Below are 7,995 nucleotides of genomic sequence, written 5' to 3' on the forward strand. Positions count from 1 at the left end.
TACCCCGTTTCGAACTCGAGTATCGAAGGAAGGGCACAAACCGGGGGTAAAAAGAGTTACCATGCAGGGTCGATCCTCGACGTCGGAAAAAAGAATGTGAAGGAGGATGCAAGAGTGACGAACGAATCAACGAGTAGTGGGGGTGTGGAAGTATTAGCAAAGCGGCTACCTAGCAGCCAGCTTGCCTTAAGTAAGTATGGTGCTTTGCTTGCTTGACTAAGTAACAGTGTGAGGGAGAAAGTAGAAAAGAGAGAATGTGGATGGATTGAAGAGTGGAGTCTAAGAACAAGACTGCACGGCGCATATGTGGGCAGATGGGACGAAAACTAATAAACAGACGCTTTTCTGCTGTAAGACGTGTCAAGAAGAGTTCGAAACTGGGGATAGGACGGCGCAGGAGAATTCTCGCGAGAAGATCTAGAACCCGGAAGATCCTATTTTCTTCTTTTTTTTTCTCTATTTTTTTTCTTCTTCTCTTCTTAAGAAAGTGGCGCTTTGTAAGTGGGTGTTTTTACTGTAGGTAAACCATTAGGTATGTATATGTAAATCTATAATCGATACACGGGACGGATATAGGCAATATGTACGTAGGAAAAAAAAGCTGCTATGTATAAATATTATAATATGTATTCTACCACGTATACCTTGTAATTTTCTGTTGTGAATGGCGAGGGTATGTACTATGTGAGGTATGATATATGTAGGAAATGTATGTAGGAAGGGAAACTCGGCAGAGACCGTTGGTACTAAGCACTCGAATAAAGTCGAAAGGGGCAAGTACATTACGGTATGTACATTCCAGGCTTGGAAATAGTAGCGTCAGCAGCTGAAAAGTGGAGTTCAATCAATCGCTTGAAGTAGACGAGTTATGTACTTAGTTACATACAACCCGTGAAGCACGCCTAGACCTGATAGAGAAGAGCCCAGGGTTTACGGGCTGAGTGGAAGAATACAATACTAATACATAAGGTAACAATAATGTTCCCGTGTCGATGTTAGGTACTGCTATGGTTAATAAAAGTCCTAGCAGGAGGCCGCTTGTCCAGCCGAAAAAAAACCCACAAGCGCTTCTCGAGTCATGTTGCGGGAAGGGATTGAGAGGAGTAGTGCATCAGACAGATTATGTACGAATATGTACTTAGCTGATATCCCTGGTCCCTTAGGGAAAGCCTGGTAGAAGTCTTCGTAAATACCTAAATACCTAACTAACAGGTATGCTGTTGTTTGTTCTTGTCTGTCTATCTGTCTCTCTGGGTGGGTGCGTATGTGCGTGTGGCTATGTAAACATCTCTACGGACTACATAAGTAGTATACATTTACAGCATACATCATGTACAAGTCGAATCTCCCAAGTAGTGTTAGCGTAGCAAGAGTACTGTATGCATTATACAATGCGAAACCGTGAGGAGCTCTTCAGTTTATAAGTATCCTATACTGTGCGTTACTGTACGGAATCGTCGCCGGGTCTTCCAGTCTAGCATACATATGCAGGCATATATGTACCGACGGATGTATATACGTAAGTGTAAGTAGTCTGCATGGGGAGAAGGGCCTCGACAAGAATGATAGATGTGAGATGGCTAAGTATGCAACGAGTTTCAATCCCACTTAGTGTATCAGGGTATGATATATGTATGTCGTTTGGGAATTATGCGCAATGTAACATACCTATATACCCTACCTCAGAGATTATACACATGCGTATGCGTATAGAGATTGCTATACTAGTGTGTAGTGTGTGATTCTATATCGAAATGCTACGCGTGTAGCGGACCTTTACGAAGATATCGTACAATACCAACTGACGTACTTACAGTATGATGCCCATACAGCAACATAGCCAGCATAGTGTACTATGTAGACAAGCAAGAAAAACAAGTATGATGCACCATGGCGGGGTCTACCATTATACCTCATAACAAGGGGCTCGTCTTGTCCTGTAACCAACCCGTGCTATGTAAGATTCCCAACAGTGTCAGCTGTAAATACATATTCCCGATCTCGCAATCGTGTGAATTATGTGAATAACGCGCACGCGCAACGGGGACAAACAATCCTAGCAAGCTTGGCAGCTGACTTCCTCTTTGGAAGATCAACATTTTTACCTAGAGTCAGTCTAGGTTAGGTAGGTAAGAAAATACGAACAACAGTAATACATACCTATACATACTTTGAGGTTTCTGCGGCCGCGTGGCTACCGATATTGGGTATTGCGTCCCTTGCCTAGGGGGAAAAAGGTACCTATCTCCTGAGGGGGTTTTTCTGACCTGACGAAGATTCCATTTTCATACATAATGCCTAGGAGCGCCGTGTCTCGGGACCGACGGCTCAACTGTACATGACATAAAGTATCCTAAGTAACTTCGGTTATGTTGGATAATACCTAAACCAAGTTGGCTTTGGCTTCGCGGAAAGTAGAAAGTAGAAAAGCGGCTGGGCAATTGGGCAATTGGGCAATGGGAACGAAGTTGGTCAGCCAGTAGCCAGTAGAAGGAAAGACGGGCTAGACATCGTATTGTTTCGCCTTCTCGCAGCCCTTGTCGGCAATGTTTCAAGATCAACCCGATTAGGCAAGTCGATCTCTCATATTTAGACGTTTCAACTAAGGCGGAAAACTGGGGGTTCGGGGAATTGAAGGAGCACTGCAATAGGGTAGCAGGGACTTCGTCACATATGTACCTTATGAGGTACATATATATAAGGCACATAAGGTAAGGTAGTATAAATATAAATCACCTAGGTACCGTAATTTTCCAGAATCACTCTGCCGGGTCAGCGCCGACCAGCTGGGGAATGGGGAACGGGGAATGAGGATGACCTCATCTAAATCCGACTTGCGAAATGCCAAATATAATATGTATGTAGAGTACCGTCGACAAGTTGCTCATCATCCTCATCACGCTCCTGAAACATTCCATCGTATGTATAATTTGACCATGTATCTACGACAAGGGTTTCGGATTGCGAAAGACTTAGAGGGGACTGGAGGGGTCGACAAATTATGTCGAAATAGGGAAAGACATCGAAGTTGCGAAGATTGTGACTGGAGGAGCGTTTAGGGCGAGTTCGACGGGAGGGGCTGCGGAGTTAGTCCAAGGAGGGGCAGACCATCCGCAGTAGGTAATAACTAGTGGTATACATCAGTACATGTATTGTACGCTAGTGTACACTACCGCACATGTGCTTTTACGCTAAAAGCTACACTAAAACATGTACCTAACCCCGGTATTTGCACTAATGTACGGATCCGTACACTTCCAACCTTAGATATACGTAGGGTTACATGCTGAATACATATATAAGGTAATATACAGACCAACGCTTATTCGTACGATGTGCTCGCCTATTTTTCCTTTCATGTCGTATTCTCTTAAGCTTATTTAGGTTTTATTGCATCCATCTCGGCCTCGAAGGACATAACATACATACCTACATATTTATTCGCGAACTCGCGTGTAGTAGCCCGTAGTATTCGTAGTAGTATTATTCTTAGGTAAGGTATTATCAAAGCAGGACCGGTCAACTTTCAAGATACAACCTTGTAAAAATCGACCTTATGGTCAGTCCTTGTGGCCAGTTCTTGCAAGCCTCACAATTCTCCTTGTATTACACGTAACACCCTGTGTACTGTAAGCCGGCCCTGGACACTTTCGCCTCAGCCCGGTTTTTGACTTCTTGCCGGAGTCTTCCGTATGCTTAAATGGACGGGCTTCTACTGTAGCGGGCTCGCCTCGTCAAGCGATCAGTGACAAATGCCGGTATTTAAGGTTGCCTTTAACCTTAACCTTGCTTTTTACCTTGCCTTGCCTCGCCTTATGCTTGGACGGGGCAGATCAGGCATCGTAAACGGCGGATGTCTACCATAGTATTATGTGTGTTGCAGGGAATACTCGCATGAATCTTGCATTAATGCTACCGTTTTTGGATGCTCTCGCCCATTACAGTGCTTGTTACATGATCTGAGCAATTGTGACTTGTTTCTTAACGCCACAGCCGAATTTCTCGCTTGGCGTCAGGTCAGGTTTGGACGAATCTGGAGATGTATCTAAGATTTCCAAGCCCTTATAGCCGCAACCTTTTTTTTCTTGGTCTTTGCAGAACGTCGGCCGTTATTGCCTTAGGGTATGTAGTCTAAATATATCTAAATATATCAGCTCGTGGCTAATAAATAGCATGGCATGGAGCCTCACAAGCCCTTAAGCACATCGTCCATGCGGTATCACAAGACGACATATCGATTTATTGCTAGAATTTATTAAATATTAGATCTCGTTCGTAAACAAGCCAATTCCTACACCCAGGCGCAATAGTGGCCAAGCCATGGCCTACACGAGCAGGTGTAATGGTGGTGCAGCGTGTAGCCAATAACTCGTGTGCAAACAGAAGATCACTTAGACATACCGTCGCGACCTCGTAAACATTGTCGCCCGTGTGGGCCATGGCCTCGATATTTAATGATATACAGAAGACGGCGCAAGCATTCCCGATCGATTAATGTTTGTGGGACCGGATACTTTTATAGACGAATGCAGTTTTTGTCATACTGCAGCGTTGGATACGAAGCGCGGGCTGAGCTCAATATTAATTATAACATATCTACTTGCATGTCTGATGACATCGTCAATCTCTATCCGTGAAACTACCTAACCTAACCTAACCTAAGGGAAGCATGTACGTAAAAGGGAATGGCTAAGTTTAGGTAGTTAAGCCACAGCACGTTTTACAGATCTACCTAACCTACCGTTTACGAACGTCCAAGTATGTACCCAAGTAAACAAGTAGATACGTATCGTCGAGACCAATTAGGTACATATAGTACCTATGTACCTGCTAACCTACCTGCTAACCTCCCTACAATATCCGCTCTTCGCATAATCCTTCGTGCTTTTCGTCTACTATGTAATAATACTAACACGTTATTCGCATAGCACGGACGAGAAGCTATTTAACTGTTGCGTCTGGAAGGTCGATGGAAGTGATATATATGAAAAGCCGAGATCCTATTACAATAGATCTGTGGGCCACGTTTATTAACACTGTATGTACATATGGGGTACCTAAGCCTCATGATTCCTAAACGGGGAGGAAGAAACAGCGGTTGGCCAATTAGCATCGAGGTATCTATCCTTACCGGGCAAAGCTGGTAAGCTAGGCGACATTCTTATTCCAAAAGAGGCCCAGAAGCCCAGAACTCGTTGTTTCTTCCCACGGTACCATTTATGCGGTAGCCTAATGGCGGATGTTCCTAGTGCTGCGCAAGAAAAAAGTCATGATGCGTACCAAGTGAGAATTTAACATAAACTTAACCCAAATCAGACTAACTACTGTAATACTATTTTTTTTTTAACATTAACTAGCATTTCTAACTTGTTGCACGAGCCCTTGGGCGTTAGGTTAGCACAGTATATGCTGTACCGTGCTCACACGACCAACAACTTTATCTTCATGTCACTCTTATTCCCACTCTCACTGGCTCTCGCATGTCCGCCAAATTTGGAGATTAAAGTTGCCAGGACGAGACGACGCTTGAAACAGGCTCCATCGATTATTCTTCATTAATCTGCGAGAGGCAACGAGAATGTGAATTATTGCCATCTGGAATACGCCGCTTAGGTCAAAGCCAAGAATATCATGCTTGGCCTTTACTTCTGTTACATCCGATCGTGACAACTAGCATGACAAACGGCACTCTTCATATCCTCAATTTTGAATTCTCTTGTTTTTTTTTTTGTCATAGGTTCCCCTATCTTTTATCTGACGGGATGCTCATTCTAATAAATGCATTGTCGAAGTGCATTTGGATACGCAGTATAATCGTGAGAACAATATTGAAGTCTTCGGTCCCCTTAACAAGACGCTTGATCTAATACTATTACTATTACACTCGTCCCCAACCAATAGGCCTCTTCATAGTTTAGAGGTCAGATCAGGTCTAGTATGTTAGGTAAGAAACTCTAGAGAACCGAATTTTAACTATTCCCAAGTACAAGCCTAATACGGGAACACTCGTTCGATTCGACATCGAGTCTCCATGCGATATACGTCCAAGGACGATTTGACACATTTTTATTGTTTACATTACATGTTTGTATCTTCCTCTCATCATCCAAGCAACGACCGTTCCTGCTACTCGAACAGTTTGATATGGCCAAGCAGGGAGCCAGTTAACAGTCAAAGGATCAACACAGAACTTGACCGGCAGCTCGTACAGCAGGGGCTAATAAGCTTATGGGTCATACTCTTTCAGTCGCCAATTATTTCCCTACGAATGATATTCGAGCCCCCTACGATCACCATTACGATCCAATGGACATGACATTGGAACCGGTGGAGACGTGAGAAAAAAACGCACAGCAGCGGGTAGACCAATGTTAGTTTTCTCGTAGCCGCCGATACCCTAAAGGTTTTCGGGCAGACTAACTCTAAAATAACTTTAAAAATATCATATTATGTAGGTAGACTCGTATGTAAACATGTATCCGGTTCTACCGTGACCCCTTTTTCTTAACTCTGTACATAGTTCGACCCCATCACGAGGGCTACGCACATCTCACTACCTACTGTAGTGTATAGACTACATACATACAGGCAAGAGACATGTACACCCCGTACAGTAGCTCAACGACATCTTCGGACCCGGAATCTTGGTTAGGGTCCACTCGCGGGATCGAGGAACCTCGCAATATACTGAGCCGCTAGGTGGTCTATGGAAATTTGTTCGGACTTCCGGGGCAGCCACGCACATACGAAGTAGGCTGGCCGCCGGAAAGCGCATATTACATTTTGCGATGCATCATATCACGAGTGAGGACGGTATACGACATGGCAAGGATCGGAATAGGGAATAGGAGACACTTGCCCGGCTTCCTAATACTTCATACAGTAGACCGATACATCAGTAAGAAACTCTATAGAGAAATCTTGCTACTAAGTTAAGGTCTAAGTTAAGGTAATACCCGGGTTTACGACAGTGAATCTAACGCATTAATCCCACGAATATCATATTCCCGTCGTAATAGATAGTACCTACCGAACATGTCATGAAATTCTTAAAATAGGACAACCTTCGTCCCTACATTCACAGATTACTATCTTTAGCATCAGAAACTTTGTTCGACAGACACAACCTTTTTCTAGTATCACCGGAATTTCGAGCAGGCCAAACTGCCGGATAGTACTCCCGTCGCAAAATTCTCATCCACGAGTAGAACAGGTCCAGGCAACGATTCTTTCTGTTTCTTTCCATAGGACTATGTAATGAAGCAGGCTAGCTGCCGCCGTGACCGAGGCCACGGAGATATTCCCAGTTGGGACAGAGAATGCACACACAATACATACCTACATACAGGCAACATCCTTCCCCTTCTTTCCTGGCTCTCGTGCCGATCCCCTACATAACCTACCTACTGTACAAACCTAGACCATGACATGACAGCACTGTCATCCGTACATCACGCTAACAAGCCACCCAATCGGTTGACGCATCAGAAAGAAAGAAAGAAAACAGAAGTAGAAGAAGAAGAAGAAAAAAAAACGTCACCGATCTAGCGGGGATCTAATACCGTGTAGCCCCCTGTACATCGAACCACGATCATCCCTCCTCCATCGCAACGGTCGAAACCTCGAACTCAAACTCAACTCATCTAGAACGCACAAAAAGTATCACGCCTCTCTCCCCGTTGCGGAAGTAGGTGAGCGGCAAGCCCCCCTCCGCCCTAGGTAATCTCCCCCAAGCCCGTCCCTATGTATTCGCCCATACGAGTTCCAAAAGGCGGCTGGCCGTAACGTGCGGCGCACGCCACCACCGCATGCTGCTACCTACTATGTAGCTGCGCGCGGCTACAGAGCCCAGCCCTGCGAGAAGAGCAAAAAGCAAAAAGCAAAAATCTCTTACCTAGGTAATTAACTAGGTAGGTATGTAGCTACATACCTACCTACCTACCTACCTTTGCTTCTTCCCCAATCTCCCCTTCGTCATCACACGGGCCCCGGCTG

This window comes from Daldinia vernicosa, assembly GCF_022497035.1.
Source record: "Daldinia vernicosa strain CBS 139.73 unplaced genomic scaffold F5Y00scaffold_2, whole genome shotgun sequence".
NCBI classification, from domain to species: Eukaryota; Fungi; Ascomycota; class Sordariomycetes; order Xylariales; family Hypoxylaceae; genus Daldinia; species Daldinia vernicosa.